This window comes from Pristiophorus japonicus, chromosome 22 (genome assembly GCF_044704955.1).
Source record: "Pristiophorus japonicus isolate sPriJap1 chromosome 22, sPriJap1.hap1, whole genome shotgun sequence".
Classification (NCBI taxonomy): domain Eukaryota; kingdom Metazoa; phylum Chordata; class Chondrichthyes; family Pristiophoridae; genus Pristiophorus; species Pristiophorus japonicus.
In genome coordinates this window covers 3,038,722-3,060,136 of record NC_091998.1, presented here as the reverse complement: position 1 = coordinate 3,060,136, position 21,415 = coordinate 3,038,722, and the positions used below count along the sequence as shown (strand labels likewise).

The following is a 21,415-nucleotide window of genomic DNA, read 5'->3' as shown; positions in this document are numbered from 1 at the left end:
TCTCTCTCTCTCTCTCTCTCTCCGTCTCTCTCTCTCTCCCTCCTCTCTCTCTCTCTCTCTCTCTCCCTCCCTCTCTCTCCCTCTCCCTCCTCTCTCCCTCTCCCTCTCTCTCTCCCTCCCTCTCTCTCTCCCTCTCTCCTCTCTCTCTCTCCCTCTCTCTCTCTCTCTTCTCTCTCTCTCTCCACAGATGCTACCTGATGTGCAGAGTATTTCTCGCATTTTTGGTTTTTATTTCAGATTTCTAGCATCCACAGTATTTGCTTTCAGGAAAAAATGATTTTAGTTGAATATAAATACCTCCAGCAACATCATTTTTCCTCACCTGAAACTAATGCCTCGAGTATAGCGCATTATTTGTGTTGATCACTTTGCATTAACCTCTGTGTTCTCTGTACTACTTTCAACCACCATTAGAACTGTTTTCTTTTCAATGAATTGTAGAAATATTTGAACTAATGAGTGGTGGTTTGGGTATGGGTTATAATTTGTTCTGATGAGTTGATATGCCCATGACACAGTGGAGCATGTTTTTGGCATTCTGTGAATGCATTGATTAAATTACAGCCTTATTACTGACTCCCAACCATCCATAACTTCATTATTGAGAATACCTCATTGATCACAACTGTGAATAACAGCACCATGGCAAAAAACGTCCCAATCCTGCTTGTCTTTTATTGCTGCTCCCTTTTTTGAGGCTTGGAATCCAATTCTAATGTCCTTTTCTAGATCAGCTAAGTCAGTACGGGGATCAAAGCATTCATCTAACTGGTCTGTATAGCTCAGTTCTACTGTAAGTAGTACGCTTCCCAATTGCCCCATTTGGTGAGCTCTATAGTCTATATATTAAAATTATTTTAGAACAAAATTTTATTTAAAAAAAATCAAGTTTGGAGACAAGTACTCCATTCATGACCTGCACGAGTCTCTGGCATTTGGCTCCATGTCACATGGGAAAAACTCTCCACAAAAAGCCAATGCGCCTTTCGGGCTGGTTGTGGACGTCCGATGTGATTTTCTCAGCCTGTCAAATCCAGGAAAAGTGTTTAGAAGAACTCCAGAATCTCTCTGGTTTTTGATCACTACACACAGTCATTAAATTTTGTGAATTATGATGCACTGTGGGAGATTCTTCTAAAGTTTAGATGCACTGGCAGAATGGTCAATATTGTTTGGCAATTAAATGCTGGTACGGTGGCCCGAGTAATAGACCAAGTTCACGTGCCGTCACTATTTGTGGTCACTAATGGCATCAAACAAGGTTGTGCTCTTGCCCCAAAGACAAAATGGGGAGAGCTTTGACATCAGGAAAAAAATGCCATTGACAGCAAATAGATTATGTGCTTCCACTTATTGGTAATCGCAGAATATCATGTTAATCAATTTAAGACATAACGTCCACAGAGTTTACATGTTCTTCCAAATACACTAAAGTGATCCTGCAAACATTTTGCATCAGTGCCAAGTGAAACTGCCTCACACCAATGTACAGATGTAGTATCCATGCACCCCGTGTGTGTCCACAGTATACCCTCTGTGAATAAAGCCGCTTTCATTCTTGTACGCAAACACACATATATCCTGCTGTTTCACTGTCTTGCTGTTCACAAACAAAGTGAGGGCACACAAAATCTTAACAGTGAGGCCTTTGTATCTTACTGGCTGCTTAGATGTCTGGCAACAGCCCTGTAAAATACCGATGGCCCTTTTCGTTCTGATGTACTTCCTGTGTTCAGGTTCTTTTACTGTATTTGTCTATTCCCTCTGATAGAGATAGAAATTCTCTTCCAGCTGCGCTGAATGAATTGTCTGTCATGGCTGTCTGTGGGATTAGAGCCAGCTCCCTTTTAACACATCATCATTATCTCATCTCTTCCCCTCTCACTGGGGCAAGTACAGCAGAGACTACTTGATAAAAAAGCTTCATTTTGCTTTTTCATCTGTAAACAAATGTCTAATTTTTTTTTTCCTTAAAGACTTGGACATTAACAATTATTTTGAAATCTGCGTTGCCTTTCTAATTGTAACACTTCCACAGTTTATTAAATAATTTGTCTGCTTTTTCCTGTGTAACAATGCATTGTGGCGCACAGCAGTAAGTGCTGTCCATGTATCATGGCTGACAGTCGAGAGCTCCACTGTCCAGGCAGCTCTATGATTTAAGTATTCTGTCAAAGACGTGCTGGATGAGAAAGGCTCCAGAGGTGGTCTGTTCAGAAGGCTCATTAACTCCCTGCTCAGTACTACTGGAGCCCGATCCTTCTTGTCTTATATAACATGAACAGATATAATTTGCTGACATTAAATTTTGTGAATTATGATGCACTGTGAGAGAGCAGTCGTAGGCCAGTATGAAGAATGATAAAAAAAAAAGTTAGGTGCGTTTAGCCCTGGGCAATAATGGAATGTGTCTGTTAAAGTCCATGAGGAAAGCTCACTATTTAAGATTGAGCAAATTTGTTGTGACTGACTGTTTAATAGAGTATAATAGAGTGGCAGTTAGACGCATCTCAGAGAGAATGGTCAGAGCATTCGCCAACAAAGTTCACTGTGGCTAGCAGATACAAACAGGCTTTGAAAATGGCAGGCATAGTTGCGTTGCATGGAAACCATTTTATCATTAAAAGTAACTTAATTAAAATACTTGAGGTGACTGCTCTCTGGCTGAACCACACATCGTCCATTAAGAAAAATTTACACAGTAATAAGTTAAATTCGCATATAAAACGCCGATACAATACTTGGCGCACTGATACTTCTAACTACTTTCTGAGACAGAAATTCATATAGTTCCTTTTTCAGAGTCCTTTCCCTAATCTATTTCCCGCCGCCCCTATGCGTTAAATTGGTGGATATGGAGTTCTGTCTCTACAATGACCTGACAATCTGGCCAATCTGAGTAAATGCAACAACCTCCAATATAGCTGGTCCAGGCAGTTTCTTACACAGTGCATAAGAGTCTTTTCCTTGCTAAGGAAGTTATGTTCCAATTGTGCCATGTCTTTTCTCAACTGCAGGAAAACAAGATTTTAATAAATCATATCTTACAGGCACGTTGCTCTCCCCTTCCTCTGCTTGAATACCAGATCAATTGCTAGTAGCCTTGTTCTGTAAAATATTTTGACGGCCCAGCCATTAAGGCTAATGGCTGTGTCTGAAAGCCTTGCATTCTTTGACGCATTGTTGGGCCTCTAACAAATAAAAAGGTCCGTGTGCGCACGTGTAAGTGCCAGAGTAGACGCACAATCACCCATAAGCTTTCTACTGCTTGTTAAGCTGCAACCACCTTATCCATCAGGGCATTGGCTTTCAGAGTTATCTGGACTGGAGTAGAAAGAATTCCAGCCCTAGTGACAAGCTTACCCTTACATGTTTCATCAGTGAGCAGGACTGGTGGGTCAGTTATCAACAGTGCCCTGTAACTTTGCGTGGCTCAGATGTCACATTATTGTGTTTTCTGCAGAGGGTTGACTTTATTCTGAACTTCTGTCACCAGTTGTGTCATCTTGGAGCTGCCATGACTCTCAAAAGCAGTCTGCTTTGCTCCTCTCCCATGCTCTAAGTAGAACATTTGGCCATTAGATAACTGACCAGTTTTAAGTGCTCGCTAGTTGGATATCTGGTCCCAGCAGCTCATCACCAACCACATGGTGAGCAGCCTAACTCTCAAAAAATAAAAGTGTTGCCGACATCTGCCTGACCACAGCAAGGACATTATCCATATACTCTATTGATTCCATCAGTTGTCAGTGCTGAGTGTCAGCAGCATCTGCTTGCCTCTTTACAACCTCACTGGTTTTGCACTGGTATAATATAATTCGGATCCATTGGGAAGTTACTTTAAAAAGTGTTTTTATGTGTGAGCGTTTCTGCTCATGCTCTGAAAACATTAAAAATCTACTGTCCAAAGAGCATGATAAATTCTGTGGGAGACCCAATGGTGCACAGTCACGGTACCGTTCTGATTTTTGGAGCACAGATTGTGTATGCTAATAATCCAGAGCATTGCGTGTACATTGGTAATTATGAACCAACATGAGGCATTTTGGTTGATAAATTATTGGTTGGATTCTTTGTTGCTGGTCACAAGATACAGAGGGTTAAAGTCAGTTACTGCCAATTGCATCTGCATTGATATGTGCCTGTGGTTTGCTCCTGTTGAACAAAAGGGAGTTTAATATGTTAATGTCGGTTGTGTTCAGATATTTGGTGGTGTTCTATCCAGTAGTATTACGAACATATGAACAATGACATACAGGTAAAGACATCGAGTCATCCTGGTGACCTGGCCCATATAGTTATCCCTCAATCAACATAACAAAAAAAAAATTATCTGGTCATTATCACATTGCTGTGTGTGGGAGCTTGCTTGTGCGCAAATTAGCTGCTGCGTTTCCCACATTACAACAGTGACTACACTTCAAAAGTACTTCATTGGCTGTAAAGCACTTTGAGATGTCCGGTGGTAGTGAAAGGCGCTATAGAAATGCAAGTCTTTTAACTCGCAGGGCAAATCGTTAATTTCCTGCTATCACAGATCATTCAACATGGTTATGACAAACGTTGGGTGTAAATGAAGAACTGCGAATGACAGATAACTAATTTAGTTATGAGAGTGGACCAACTAATATACTATGAGATATGCAGTTTTTAAATATTCTTTGTTCCAATAAATCTTGGGAGTCTTTCAAATGGTATATCTGAAGCTGAATTTCTCCCAGTCAACACTCAGCCTAAAGCCAGATACAGATCGGGTCAGAGGGCCTGCTGTACTGTTTCACCATGTCATCATCATAGGCACTCTTAAAAATGAGTTCTTAGGTGACGGAACAATCCAGTACGAGAACCACAGTCCCTGTCACAGGTGGGACAGACAATAGTTGAAGGAAAGGGTGGGTGGGACTGGTTTGCCGCACACTCTTTCCGCGGCTTGCACTTGATTTCTGCACGCTCTCGGCGATGAGACTCGAGGTGCTCAGCGCCCTCCCGGATGCACTTCCTCCATTCGTTCACCATGTAAGAAATAAGCGACTGGTTATTTTTATGTTCTATGGCTGTTGCTGGAGGTATATTTGTTTTGCCATTTCAAGGAAATTCGTAACATTTGTATTTACTGTAAATAAACTTTGAACCGAATACTGTTCATTTAAATATTAAATATAGTTGTAAAATACTCAGCAGGTCAGGCAGTACCTGTGGGGAGAGAAACAGAGTTAATGTTTAAAGTTGATAACCTTTCATCAGAACTGGAAGATGATGGAGAGTAACACTTTGAATCAAGTACAGAGCCAGTAGAAAGAGTGTTGAAAAGAACAAAAGGGAAAGGTTTGTGATCGTGTGCAGTGCAGGTGATTTAATGACAAAAGGGATGATAATATATAAAAACAAAAGAGGAGTCCAGAGTAAGTGTAAAGGTTTCAGCACAATAGCAGAAGGAGAGGGAAATAAACTTGCCTGTTGGCTTCTAGCCTGTACCACGGTCTGATATTCTTCCACTGTTGAGATCATAGAAAACAAAGAAAACATAGAAAATAGGTGCAGGAGTAGGCCATTCGGCCCTTTGAGCCTGCATGGTGTGATGCATGATGATATAGCCCAGTAAACCCAAGTACATTGACAATTATTTATTCAGGCCCTGGGTCTCGCAACAAGTATCTTAATATTGGACAAGTAAAGGCCCACTCAGTTTGATAGAGGGGGCAAATTCCACTAATTGGAGTGGCTGTTGATGAAATTCTAGTGTAATAACCCAAAAACCTAAAAACCGCTTTGTCCACCCATCGAGACCATGTTTTACTCTGCAGGTGCTGGTTAGATTTATATGGGACAGACGTTTTGCATAGAACTCTCCTGAAAAGAAATTATGAAACTGTCCAGCATGACCTCTAACCTCACAATTAAAGATAGCATGAAGATGGGAAAGAGATATGGGATAGAGTGCGATAAAAGAAAATGAGCGGTTGGTAAACACAGAACTATTTGTGTAAGTAGACCATATTGTTTGGAAAAGCATTGAACCAAAGTTCAAACTCCGAAAAGCTCAGATCAGCCATGATCTTATTAAATAGCGGAGCAGACTCGAGGGGCCAAATGGCCTACTCCTGCTCCTATTTCTTACGTTCTTATGTAATCTAGATTTGGCCAGCTGCCCAAATGTATATTTGTCTGCCCATTTAAAAAAGAAGCTCATCAACTTGTGTGACCATTTCCCAATTTGCTACATTAACACAGATGTATTTTTTACATAAAATCTACAGAAGTTGTTGCATAAGATGATTTGCATTGGTGCAGTAGGTTTTTTCAGTGTGGAGAGCACTAGTTGGTCTCCAAATGAACAATTAACTATAATTAGCTTTTGCAAAGCAACAGATAATAGTATTAGCTACAAACTATCGAGTGACAGATCAACAATTGCACATTTCCATGTTAAGTGTATAGATTTCCAATCTTCAGCTCTATTATTATTGCAAATATATTTTTAAGCATCTAAAGCAATAAAATCCAATTAAAATGAAGCTGAAATGGTGTTTCATTATTAGTTTTATGTAATTCCTACTTCAGTTAATGTGCGATGAGCTGCAGGCAGCCAAAAGTAAAATTTGGGCAATTAAAATTAAGCTGAAGGCCAAGTGGTGAAGAATTATCAGGTGCTGCCTCAATGGAATATTAGTCTTTTTATTATACACTTAATACATTTTTGTCGATATTAATAACAGAATTTTAAGATTTAAACAAGTGATGGTCCTGACTGCCTCTAGGATGCAAGGGCACAAATGCTGAACTTGTTCATGTGAAATTCCATTCCCTGCTGTTTATTTTGAGAGTTAATGCTTTCACTGAGATAGGGGAGAGGAATTTAAATCAAGTGAGTTAAGTATTCATATGCTAATATCCAAGTGCATAATTTCAGGGTTTATGATTTTAAACGGGTATTATGGCGAGCAGAAACCTCTGCTGAAAATACGAAACTTTGATTCCTTTTACTAAAATATAATGTGGTAGGTGTATCGCATGAAATGTTGTTGTGTAGAATTTCCAGAGTAACTGATAGTTAAGGAAAATTTCTAAGCTTATTCGTGGTTTATGTTTTGATGGAAGGGTGGGGAATTAAGATTTTAAAAAGTAATTTCTGGAAAATTTAACCAATAATTGCCAAACCATTTAAAAAGCTGGCTGAGCAATGCCACAGGTGTCTTGGGATCTGGAGTCGGTTGTTACGTTTAATGCTAACCTAGCTGCTGCTGCCAAGGCCACTGCTCAAGTGTCCCCTTTACAACAACAACAACAACTTGTATTTATATAGCATCTTTAACGTAGTGAAATGTCCCAAAGCGTTTCGCGGAGGATTGTGTGATAAAAATTTGACACCGAGCCGCACAAGCAGAAATTAGCGCAGGGACTTGGTCAGAGAGGTAGGTTTTAAGGAGTGTCTTGAAGGAGGAAAGAGAGGTAGAGAGGCGGAGAGGTTTAGGCAGGGAGTTCCAGAGCTTGGGGCCCAGGCAACAGAAGGCACAGCCACCAATGGTTGAGCGATTACAATCAGATGCTCAAGAGGGCAGAATTAGAGGAGTGCAGACATCTCGGCAGTTGTGGGGCTGGAGGAGATTACAGAGATAGGGAGGGACGAGGCCATGGAGGGATTTGAAAATAAGGATGAGAATTTTGAAATCGAGGCGTTGCTTAACCGGAAGCCAATGTAGGTCAGCGAGCACAGGGGTGATGGGCGAGTGGGGCTTGTTGCGAGTTAGGACACGGGCAGCCGAGTTTTGGATCACCTCGAGTTTACGTAGGGTAGAATGTGGGAGGCCAGCCAGGAATGCGTTGGAATAGTCAAGTTTAGAGGTAACAAAAAAAAAAGACTTGGATTTATATATCGCCTTTCACGACCACCGGACGTTTCAAAGCGCTTTACAGTCAATTAAGTACTTTGAGTGTAGTCACTGTTGTAATGTGGGAAACGCAGCAAATGTGGAAGCCAATTTGCGCACAGCAAGCTCCCACCAATAGTAATGTGATAATTCCCAGATAATCTGTTTTTGTTATGTTGATTGAAGGATAAATATTGGCCAGGACACCAGGGATAATTCCCCAGCTCTTCTTGAAATAGTGCCATGGGATCTTTTACATCCTACATCCACCTGAGAGGGCAGACGGGGCCTCAGTTTAACGTCTCATCTGAAATACGGCACCTCCGACAATGCAGCACTCCCTCAGTACTACACTGGAGCATCAGCCTCGATTTTACGTGCTCAAGTTCCTGGTTGAGGATTTCAGCAGCGGCTGAGCTGAGGCACGGGCGAAGATGGGCGATGTTGCGGAGGTGGAAATAGGCGGTCTTAGAGAAGGGATAACCATCCGTAGCTAAGTAAGGAAATAAGGGATGGTATCAAATTGAAAACAAGGGCATGCAAAGTGGCCAGGACTCGTGGGGGGGCCAGGGGATTGGGAAACTTAAAAGCCAGCAAAGAACGACTAAAAAGTTAATAGAGAGGGAAGATAGATTATGAAAGCAAACTAGCACAAAACATAGATAGTAAGAGTTTCTACAGGTACATAAAAAGGAAAAGAGTGGCTAAAGTAAATGTTGGTCCTGGAGGATGAGACTGGGGAATTAGTAATGGGGAACAGGGAAATAGCAGAGACTCCGAACAGATATTTTGTATCGGTCTTCACGGTAGAGGACACTCAAAACATCCCAATAGTGGATAATCTAAGGGGCTATAGGGAAGGGGGAACTTAATACTAAAGAAGTAGTACTCGGAAAAATAATGGGACTAAAGGCGGACAAGTCCCCTGGACCTGATGGCTTGCATCCTCGGGTCTTAAAAGAAGTTACTGCAGAGATTGTGGATGCCCAAAATTCCCTGGATTCTGGGGAGGTCCCAGCGGATTGAAAAACCCCAAATTAACACCCCCATTTAATAAAAAGGAGGCAGACAGAAAGTAGGAAATTATAGACCAGTTAGTCTAACATCTATCTTTGGGGAAAATGCTGGAGTCCATTATTAAGGAAGCGATAGCAGGACATTTGGAAAAGCATGATTCAATCAAGCAGAGTCAGCATGGTTTTATGAAAGGGAAATCATGTTTGACAAATTTACTGGAGTTCTTTCAGGATGTAACAAACAGGGTGCATAAGGGGGGACCAGTGGATGTGGTGTATTTGGCTTTCCAGAAGTATTCAATAAGGTGCCACATAAAAGGTTACTGCACAAGATAAAAGTTCACGGGGTTGAGGGGTAATATATTAGCATGGATAGAGGATTGGCTTACTAACAGAAAACAAGAGTCGGGATAAATGGGACATTTTCCAGTTGGCAAACAGTAACTAGTGGGGTGCCGCAAGGATCTGTGCTGGGGCCTCAACTATTTACAATCTATATTAATGACTTGGAGGAAGGGGCCAAGTATAATGTAGCCAAGTTTGCTGTTGATACAAAGATGGGTGGGAGAGCAAATTGTGAGGAGGACACAAGAAATCTGCAAAGGGATATAGACAGGCTAAGTGAGTGAGCTAACATTTGGCAGTTGGAGTATAATGTAGGAAAACGTGAGGTTATCCACTTTTGCAGAAAAAATAGAAAAGCAAATTATAATTTATATGGAGAAAAATTGCCAAGTGCTGCAGAACAGAGGGACCTGGGGGTCCTTGTGCATGAAACACAAAAAGTTAGTATGCAGGTACAGCAAGTAATCAGGAAGGCAAATGGAATGTTGGCCTTTATTGCCAGGGGGAATAGAGTATAAAAGCAGAGAAGTCCTGCAACAACTGTACAGGCTATTAGTGAGGCCACAACTAGAATATTGCATACAGTTTTGGTCTCCGTATTTAGAAACATAGAAACATAGAAAATAGGTGCAGGAGTAGGCCATTCGGCCCTTCTAGCCTGCACCGCCATTCAATGAGTTCATGGCTGAACATGCAACTTCAGTACCCCATTCCTGCTTTCTCGCCATACCCCTTGATTCCCCCTAGTAGTAAGGACTTCATCTAACTCCTTTGTGAATATATTTAGTGAATTGGCCTCAACAACTTTCTGTGGTAGAGAATTCCACAGGTTCACCACTCTCTGGGTGAAGAGGTTCCTCCTCATCTCGGTCCTAAATGGCTTACCCCTTATCCTTAGACTGTGTCCCCTGGTTCTGGACTTCCCCAACATTGGTAACATTCTTCCTGCATCTAAGCTGTCTAACCCCATCAGAATTTTAAACGTTTCTATGAGGTCCCCTCTCATTCTTCTGAACTCAAGTGAATACAAGCCCAGTTGATCCAGTCTTTCTTGATATGTCAGTCCCGCCATCCCGGGAATCAGTCTGGTGAACCTTCGCTGCACTCCCTCAATAGCAAGAATGTCCTTCCTCAGGTTAGGAGACCAAAACTGTACACAATACTCCAGGTGTGGCCTCACCAAGGCCCTGTACAACTGTAGCAACACCTCCCTGCCCCTGTACTCAAATCCCCTCGCTATGAAGGCCAACATGCCATTTGCTTTCTTAACCGCCTGCTGTACCTGCATGCCAACTTTCAATGACTGATGTACCATGACACCCAGGTCTCGTTGCACCTCCCCTTTTCCTAATCTGTCACCATTCAGATAATAGTCTGTCTCTCTGTTTTTACCACCAAAGTGGATAACCTCACATTTATCCACATTATACTTCATCTGCCATGCATTTGCCCACTCACCTAACCTATCCAAGTCGCTCTGCAGCCTCATAGCATCCTCCTCGCAGCTCACACTGCCACCCAACTTAGTGTCATCCGCAAATTTGGAGATACTACATTTAATCCCCTCGTCTAAATCATTAATGTACAGTGTAAACAGCTGGGGCCCCAGCACAGAACCTTGCGGTACCCCACTAGTTACTGCCTGCCATTCTGAAAAGTCCCCATTTACTCCTACTCTTTGCTTCCTGTCTGACAACTAGTTCTCAATCCACATCAGCACACTACCCCCAATCCCATGTGCTTTAACTTTGCACATTAATCTCTTGTGTGGGACCTTGTCGAACGCCTTCTGAAAGTGTAAATATACCACATCAACTGGTTCTCCCTTGTCCATTCTACTGGAAACATCCTCAAAAAATTCCAGAAGATTTGTCAAGCATGATTTCCCTTTCACAAATCCATGCTGACTTGGACCTATCATGTCACCTCTTTCCAAATGCAGTGCTATGACATCCTTAATAATTGATTCCATCATTTTACACACTACCGATGTCAGGCTGACTGGTCTATAATTCCCTGTTATCTCTCTCCCTCCTTTTTTAAAAAGTGGGGTTACATTGGCTACCCTCCACTCGATAGGAACTGATCCAGAGTCAATGGAATGTTGGAAAATGACTGTCAATGCATCCACTATTTCCAAGGCCACCTCCTTAAGTACTCTGGGATGCAGTCCATCAGGCCCTGGGGATTTATCGGCCTTCAATCCCATCAATTTCCCCAACACAATTTCCCGACTAATAAGGATTTCCCTCAGTTCCTCCTCCTTACTAGACCCTCCGACCCCTTTTATATCCGGAAGGTTGTTTGTGTCCTCTTTAGTGAATACCGAACCAAAATACTTGTTCAATTGGTCCGCCATTTCTTTGTTCCCCGTTATAACTTCCCCTGATTCTGACTGCAGGGAACCTAACGTTTGTCTTTACTAACCTTTTTCTCTTTACATATCTATAGAAACGTTTGCTATCCGTCTTAATGTTCCCTGCAAGCTTCTTCTCGTACTCCATTTTCCTTGCCCAAATCAAACCCTTTGTCCTCCTCTGCTGAGTTCTAAATTTCTCCCAGTCCCCGGGTTCGCTGCTATTTCTGGCCAATTTTTATGCCACTTCCTTGGCTTTAATACTATCCCTGATTTCCCTTGATAGCCATGGTTGAGCCACCTTCCCTTTTTTATTTTTACGCCAGACAGGAATGTACAATTGTTGTCGTTCATCCATGCGGTCTCTAAATGTCTGCCATTGCCCATCCACAGTCAACCCCTTAAGTATAATTCGCCAATCTATCCTAGCCAATTCACGCCTCATACCTTCAAAGTTAGCCTTCTTTAAGTTCTGGACCATGGTCTCTGAATTAACTGTTTCATTCTCCATCCTAATGCAGAATTCCACCATATTATGGTCACATGCTAATTAATCCTCTCTCATTACACAACACCCAGTCTAAGATGGCCTTCCCCCTAGTTGGTTCCTCGACATATTGGTCTAGAAAACCATCCCTTATGCACTCCAGGAAATCCTCCTCCACCGTATTGCTTCCGGTTTGGTTAGCCCAATCTATGTGCATATTAAAGTCACCCATTTAAGGAAGGATATACTCGCATTGGAGGCTGTTCAGAGAAGGTTCACTAGGTTGATTGCGGAGATGAGGGAGTTGACTGACTTATGAAGATAGGTTGAGTAGGTTGGGCCGATACACATTGGAGTTCAGAAGAATGAGAGGCGATCTTATCAAAACATATAAGAAAATGTGGGGGTTCGACAAGGTGGATGCAGACAGGGTGGCCCAGAAATCCCGGTCGACTGCTTCCCGGGGGCGATCGAGGGAAAACTTAAAGGATACATGCATAACTGAAGCTGTTGCGCCCACGCGAATTCCCAGTCTTGAGGCCTCCACCGACTGCGTATCGCAGTGCGTGCCCGTCAGGACTTGCGCAGGGCTGGACCTGCAGTCACAAGGCTCTGGGCAGACAATCATGTAAAGTATGTTCTCATTCATAATAATGGGAACTCCGTAAGTTGGAGTTCCCGTTATTATGAATGAACCGCCCCCCCCCCACCCCCCGCAACACTGAGGCCCCAAGTTTCCACATGATTTGCTCCTGATTTTTAGGAGCAACTGGTGTAGAACGGAGTATCTTAGAAATCGGAATTCTCCACATTTAGTTTTCTGCAGTTCTTGTCAGGTAGAACAGTTTCACTTTGGAACTGAATTTTTTTTTCAAAAGGGGGCGTGTCCGGCCACTGACGCCTGATTTGAAAGTTTCCACAGTGAAAACGTACTCCAAACTAACTTAGAATGGAGCAAGTGAAGATTTTTGTACGCTTGAAAAAACCTTGTCTACACGTTAAAAAATCAGGTGCAGGTTACAAATTAGGCGTCGGGAACGAGGTGGGGGGGGAAGGGAAGTCATTAAATTCTACAGTCAATCCTTAGTTATACTTAAACAAATATTATACAAATAAATCCAACCTGAATAAAAATTTATAAGCAAAGAAAAGATTAAATAAACCATGTTCCTACCTGTGTGAAAGTGCTTCAGGCAGGCCTTTCAGACAGTGGTGTGGCGTCGGTCTCGGGGGCAGGGGCAGGCAGCAAGCAGCCTTGGTGCTGAGCTTCAGTGCTTGAGGCAGCGGTGTGGCGTCGGTCTCGGGGGCAGGGGCAGGCAGCAAGCAGCCTTGGTGCTTGAGGCAGGCCTTCATTCCCCGCGAAGGTGCAGCACCCGGACGGACTTGAGGCCATTCGGCCATGGGATTGCAGCGGCGTCAGTGGCTGGCCGGGAGCAGCAGCAGCCTTCGAGCTGTGAGGGGGACTGACTGAGGCCATTTGGACAGGGAGAGGCAGCCACATCGACATCTTTATATATAAATTTGCAGAATGGGTGCACCACATATTATGCAATGGTTTGCTTCCTCATGCAAGAAATTCTTTGTTCTTGGTGGAAGTTGATCCATTGCAAAGTTGAATTGGCACTTTTATTTCTCCAAACACACAGTCCTTAATTTGCAGGCACCGGTTCTGCAAGTTTAGCAGTGAAAAGCTGAACTCACTGATTTCAGCAAGTGATTTATTCAGCAGTGCTGCTAAAAGCACTCCCTCACACACAGAAATATCAAAAAATTAAAATGCAAGCCTTTGCAGAGGTCCAAGAAACAAATCTTCACTTTTTCTGCAGCACTTTTAAAAATGGCCGAGTGCCAATGTTTACTTCAGACTGCACGAACGCTCCAACACGCACGCACAGGGTTGCCGGCACCAAGAAGCCTCATTTAAATTGTACCCGCCCCCTCATACTTACAAAATCGGCGCGAGTGGTAGGCTCCGCCCCCTGTGCGCCGCGCCAAGCAGACATCGAGCTCCAAGGAGCTCGAGAATACCGCGTTTTTTTCCAGGCGCCGTTTTCGGCGCGAAAAACAGGCGCCCAGCTCTGAGGTGAGCCTTTTTCGCCGCGTGTGGAAACTTGGGGCGCAAAACACTAATTAAAAAAAATATAAAAAATACACCGCATATTTTTATTAATTTAAATTAAAGTTATTTATGTATTCTTTGAAAAAAATTTTTTTTTAAAGTTATGGTTTAAAGTAAACATACTGTAGTGGGGAGGGTTTTTAACACTAAAATGTGTTTTTATAATTTTATTTTTAAATGTTTTTGTGTATTTTAAAACTCTTATGCCTGTAAAAGTAGGCTATCTGCCTGCTTCTATCAGGCGCAAGAGTTTTCAGGACATTTGCTGGGCAAGATATGGGTAAATAACGCAATCTTGCCCTTGCAAATGTCCTCGCTCCCGATATACGGAGGTCCTGACACGTTCTAGCTTGACAGATCGGTAAAGCCGGTTTTAAGCGCATGCGCATTGTGCGCTGAAAAACGGCTTTTGTGATGCCTTCCCGGACCCGTACACACTCAGTACGGACCCGGGAGGCAGGAATTTCTAGACCTATATTTCCACTCATAGGGGAAATTAAAACTAGGGAGCATAGCCTCAGAATAAGGGAGCGCCCATTTAAAGCAGAGATGAGGAGGAATTTCTTCTCTCAGAGGGTTGTAAATCTGTGGAATTTTCTGCCCCAGAGAACTGTGTCATTGAATATATTTAAGGTGGAGATAGACAGATTTTTGAGCGATAAGGGAATATTGGGAGTGGGCAGGGAAGTGGAGCTGAGTCCATGATCAGATCAGCCATGATATTAAATGGTGGAGCAGGCTTGAGAGGCCAAATGGCTTACTCCTATATTTCTTATGTTTCTTATGTTTAGCTGCGGATATGTGGTCGAAAGCTCATTTCCGGGTCAAACGTGATACCAAGGTTGCGAACAGTGTGGATCAGCCTTAGACAGGAGTTGGGGAGAGGAATGGAGTCAGTCTCTAGGTAACGGAGTTTATGGCGGGGACTGAAAACAGTGGCTTTGGTCTTGCCAATATTCAATTGGAGAACGTAAGAACATAAGAAATAGGAACAGGAGTAGGCCATACAGCCCCTCGAGCCTGCTCCGCCATTCAATAAGATCATGGCTGATCTAATCATGGACTCAGCTCCACTTCCCCGCCCGCTCCCCATAACCCCTTATCATTTAAGAAACTGTCTATTTCCGTCCTAAATTTATTCAATGTCCCAGCTTCCACAGCTCTCTGAGGCAGCGAATTCCACAGATTTACAACCCTCTGAGAGAAGAAATTTCTCCTCATCTCTGTTTTAAATGGGCGGCCCCTTATTCTAAGATCATGCCCTCTAGTTCTAGTCTCCCCCATCAGTGGAAACATGCTCTCTGCATCCACCTTGTCAAGACCCCGTATAACCTTATACTTTTCGATAAGATCACCTCTCATTCTTCTGAATTCCAATGAGTTAGAGGCTCAACCTACTCAATCTTTCCTCATAAGTCAACCACCTACCATCCCTGGAATCAACCTAGTGAACCTTCTCTGAACTGCCTCCAAAGCAAGTGTATCCTTTCGTAAATATGGAAACCAAAACTGCACGCAGTATTCCAGGTGTGGCCTCACCAATACCTTATATAGCTGTAGCAAGACTTCCCTGCTTTTATACTCCATTCTCATTGCAATAAAGGCCAAGATACCATTGGCCTTCCTGATCACCTGCATACTATCCTTTTGCGTTTCATGCACAAGTACCCCCAGGTCCCGTTGTACTGCGGCACTTTGCAATCTTTCTCCATTTAAATAATAACTTGCTCTTTGTTTTTTTTCTGCCAAAGTACATGACCTCACACTTTCCCACATTATACTCCATCTGCCAAATTTTTGCCCACTCACTTAGCCTGTCTATGTCCTTTTGCAGATTTTTTGTGTACTCCTCACACATTGCTTTTCCTCCCATCTTTGTATTGTCAACAAACTTGGCTATGTTATACTCAGTCCCTTTCCAAGTCGTTAATATAGATTGTAAATAGTTGGGGTCCCAGCACTGATCCCTGTGGCACTCCACTAGTTACTGGTTGCCAATCGAGAATGAACCATTTATCCCGACTCTCTGTTCTCTGTTAGTTAGCTAATCCTCTATCCATGCTAATATATTAGCCCTAACCCCGTAAACTTTTATCTTGTGCAGTAACCTTTTATGTGGCACCTTGTCAAATGCCTTCTGGAAGTCTAAATACACCACATCCACTGGTTCCCCTTTATCCACCTTGTTTGTTTTATCCTCAAAGAATTCCAACAAATTTGTCAAACATGACTTCCCCTTCATAAATCCATGCTGACTCTGCCTGACCGAATTTTGCTTTTCCAAATGTCCTGCTACTGCTTCTTTAATAATGGACTCCAACATTTTCCCAACCACAGATGTTAGGCTAACTGGTCTCTGGTTTCCTGCTTTTTGTCTGCCTCCATTTTTAAATCGGGGCGTTGCATTTGCATTTTTCCAATCTGCTGGACCTACCCAGAATCCAGGGAATTTTGGTCAGTTACAACCAATGCATCCACAATCCCTGCCGCTACTTCTCTTAAGACCCTAGGATGCAAGCCATCAGGTCCAGGGGATTTATCTGTCGTTAGCCCCATTATCGTACTGAGTACCACCTCCTTAGTGATTATGATTGTGTTAAGTTCCTCCCCCCCCCATAGCCCCTTGACTATCTACTATCAGAATATTGTTAGTGTCCTATACCGTAAAGACTAATACAAAATATTTGTTCAGAGTTTCTGCCATCTCCATGTTCCCCATTACTAATTCCCTGGTCTCGTCCTCTAAGGGACCATCATTAACTTTAGCCACTCTTTTCCTTTTTATATACCTATAGAAACTCTTGCGATCTGTTTTTATATTTTTTGCTAGTTTACTTTCATAGTCTATCTTTCCTTTCTTAATCATTTTTTTAGTTGTTCTTTGCTGGCTTTTAAAAGCTTCCCAGTCTTCTGTCCTCCCATTTGTGCCCAACCAGAACTGGCTGTTGGACAAGCAGTCTGACAATTTAGAGACAGTGGAGGGGTCGAGAGAAGTGGTAGTGAGGTAGAGCTGGGTGTCATTAGCTGTGCTTCCGTATGATGTCGGCAAGGATCGACATGTAAATGAGGGGGCCAAGGATAGATCCTTGGGGGACATAAGAGGTAACGATGCGGGGGGGTGGGAAGAGAAGCCGTTGCAGGAGATTCTCTGTCTACGATTAGATAGATAAGAATGGAACCAGGCGAGTGCAGTTCCACCCAGCTAGTGAGAAACAATTTAAGTAGATAGACGTTGAAGTCAAGTAGAAGTTAGCAGCTGTTGTAGTTTCTCCATATTAGCAGCTACTGGGCTCATCTGTTAATGAAGGGGCCAGGTTATCTTGGGGTTAAACCAGCAGGAACTGACTGGCATTGTTTCAATTTTTAAAAAATTGTTCACTTACAGCTTGTTGATGTTTTGCACAAAGCGTGACAACTGAAGTGTTGCTGTCGAGCTCGAGGTGAAACTTTTCTATATGGATAGGCAGCCAAATAAGAGGTAGTCTCTGAGTTAAATTGAAGATGGCACAAAGGGGAAATAATAAGTAAGGTCGGGTCTTTCTAAAGTTTAAAATCAGATCAGAGCAATCATATCAATTCCAGCATGAGGAATGTCGGTGAATGGAAGTGATGGCAAAAGTGTGGAGATTATGTTTTGTTTTTTGTGTTGTCGGTTTGGCTGTCACCAAGTATGAAAACACGTAGCATGCTGACAAAGTAATAACTGTTCAAGACAATTATTTTGGTGGTATTTTCACCTGGACTGTTAATGTTTGCGAACATAATTTAGAAGATTAGTGTTAACCTTAATGGAAACTGTAGGATTGATTCGAAAGACTTGGCATAAAGATCCAGAACTGTAAAATATAAAATAAAAATTATTTTTGAATGAGCCTTCCCATTAATGGGGCAAAGCACGTCTTAGTCTATCTTTTGGAAGTGTGCAAGAGTTCAATACATTACTGGAACCTAGAATTAAGAAATCTTTTTGATCTCTTTTTGATTATTTGAGAAAAAAGATGAAATGTCGGGATATTGAAAATGAAATAATTGAACAGAATATGCCATGTCTTTGTGATTATGAATTTAATAAACATTTAATGATTTATTCCATTTGCAAAGCAGTATTCTGTCTGTAGTAATGTCGCCTTGGGCCACAAATCCAGGATCCAAAGATGCATACAGTTGATGCAGTTTGGGCACTGGTGTGTTTTATTAATGTTTAAAGAATTATACTGTTGAGAACATCGTGAGTATAATGAGTTTTGTGCTATTTATATGAAAGGTTCATCATAACCACTTTTAAAATCTCATCAAAGTATTGAAAATCTAATTTGGCAACTTGTGATATGTGGGCTGTGCTGGATAAAAACCCACAGCCAATCCTATCTGATGCTGCAATGCTTGCACATTTCTCAGTGGCACGAGTTGACCATTCCATCTGTTACTAGCACACTTGTACACGTTTAATTGTCAATTGCTGCACATGTTGGATGTTACAGATTATGCCAATTGTTTTTGGGCAATCGGGTGCCATACATTTTACCATGTTACTAAATTGATTTTCTTTCTAACAGAAAATTCATAATTGAATCTGGGGAACATTCTTTGCCCTCAAATTTGAAGAGGCAGTACAGGCAGATAAAGCAAAAAAGCATTGCAAAATAAGAAGGGTTGTGGAGGTTTGAGTGAATGATTGCAGGTGAATTGCACGAGTCCTGGACATTCTACATTCTACTGAACAATTCATTTTTTTAATAAGGCTGGAACTTTCGCAAAGATTTTATCTCATGGCCTCAAGCTTTTAGGAAATTATGGAATTCTAAAAGTTCCCAGCTATGTTCTTCACAGTAGGTAAGAATGTTTTGAGTTTCAGAGCAGCTGAAAAAGCATGCACATTGAAGTCATTCCCGAGAAGAGATTTTATTTATAGTTAACACAATTTGTATAGAGGTGAATGTGTGCTCAAGATGCAGTCTCAGCTGTGGCTCAGTGGGTAGCACATGCGCCTCTGAATGTCAGAAGGTTGTGGGTTCAAGTCCCACTCCAGGGACTTCAGCACAAAAATCTAGATTGACACTCCAGTGGTGTAAAATATCCTATGGCACTATTTCAAAGAAGAGCAGGGCGTTATCCCTGGTGTTCTGGACAATAATTATCTCTCACTCAACCTCACTTTAAAAAAAAAACACAGATTTTCTACTTATTATCACATTGCTGATGGTGTAAATTGGCTGCCGCGTTTCCTACATTATGACAGTGACTGCACTTCAAAACTACTTCATTGGCTGTGAAGTGCTTTGGGATATTCTGAAAGGCACGATATATAAATGCCACAGTAAGACTGTGCAGGGAATAAATCAGTGGTGACAAAGTAAGCTGTCTTATGAAATAAATAATGATATCCCAGTGTGTGGAGAGATGTTTCAGGAACTAGAAACATTTCTTTAGTCAGCCAAACAAACTGCATTTTGAGATTGAATGGTGTTCATAATTAGGCTACTGTTTGGAAAGCATATGAAGGTTAATCATTATTTTTGCACATTGATATTTACATCTTGCTGTCGCATTTATTGTGCACAATTACAAGAGTTACAGAATATGAAAATGTACTTAATGTAAATCCAGTTACAAGAAATAGAAAATATAATGTATTCCCCCAGGGTTGAAAAACAGTGTTGATTGCATTGTATAATTATTTATACATTTTCAAAGGTTCTAAATAATGCGTTTTCAATGAATATGACTCAACACTTTGCATTAATTGGTTATCTCCTGCCTCTAGAATATGAGGTCTATTATGTAGTGATCAAAAATAATTTTCTGCAAATCACGGTAGGTTGGGGAAATAACAAACAGCTGTGTACTTTCTGTCATCGGCTGCCAGTAAGGGCTGTAACCATAGCAACCCATAAATGAGGCCTGCCAGTTACTTTTCTGGGTTGTCAGCAGAAACAAAACAAGTTTCAAACGCTGAACAACTGACTCTCACATGAAGCTTGGATTCACTCCCACAGTCAACTTTCATTCATCACGGTAATACAATGGAATCTAACAAAATTCTCGTCAAGTTTGCATCTTCATAGCCTGTACATGGAGCCCTGCATTTTTACATCCAAATGACAAATAATGTCAAATGACCACATAGCAACCTGGCTATAACATGCAATTTTATTTTGGTACCAGACCCACAAAAGTTATATACATGTATCATAGTAACAACATATGAATTCACTGTTTATTATAATCCTTTATAAAACCTGTATATGACACTCAATGTAACACAGCGCTTCTAAATCATTCAGAAGAGGACTCGTCCAAAAGTTTACAGGTGCATTGATTTGCTTACATTGTGGAAATTGGTCAGAAATTGTTGAGTAAATCATTAGAAAAGAAATACAGAGAATCTGCAGAGTATAATTTTTGCAGTATTCATTTAATTCCTAAATTTTTGGTCATTCTAGATTAAAGAAATTGCAAAAGAAAATCTACATTTGAGGAACTCTTGCTGTTACTGTATCATTAACTGGTAATTAATTGTTGGCACTGTGGCTTTTCATTGCATTTTGCGTGAAATAGTAAATCAATAGTAGCGTAATTGCCTGGAAATTCACTGATCTAAGATGGTCATTTGTTTGAACCAGTCCAGACTGTACAGTTCACATAAGATATAATGAGAGAGAATGATTTTGACTTACTGTATTGGTACATGTTCACGATTCTCCGAATATGTTAACCTCTCACCTTGGTGCTAAAACCCGTTTCTCTCCACTGCCTGTTGAATCAAGCATTCGCCATTTTTCATCATTGCTTTTCTGCTGTGGAATACCAGTGAAAGGTCTACATTTTCGATGTAGTGGAGACATGACCTATAGAAGTCATAATTTGTGTGGTAATACAGTACTTCCAAGACTTTCCTGATCTTCCAACACTCAACTAATTCTCAACAATGGAGTAAGGCGACTTGAATCTTAGACCAGTCTTGTTCTTTGAATTAACCGTTCACAAATTATCTTCAAATTTATGCAAGATTCTATAATATACAAAGAAATTCCGTTGTATCTGTGATTTTGTTTTGCTTTACCAAATGGTTTAATTTTGTTCCATGAAATGTTATTGTGGAGCTTACTGCAAAACCAAACACACAAACGCAAGTTTTTATGACATGTCACCAACTTAATCACTGGTACATCAAGCTGTAACCAGTTAATGTAAATATTGAGTATGACCAATACACTGTTCTGT

The 21,415-nt window shown here is 41.6% G+C and overlaps 1 protein-coding gene across 3 annotated transcripts in view; it reads left to right on the top strand.

Annotated features, from left to right (window-relative positions):
• Nucleotides 1–21,415, top strand: part of ccser2a (coiled-coil serine-rich protein 2a) — a 723,588-nt gene that overhangs the window by 214,818 nt on the left and 487,355 nt on the right. The gene's annotated exons all lie outside the window — the stretch shown is intronic.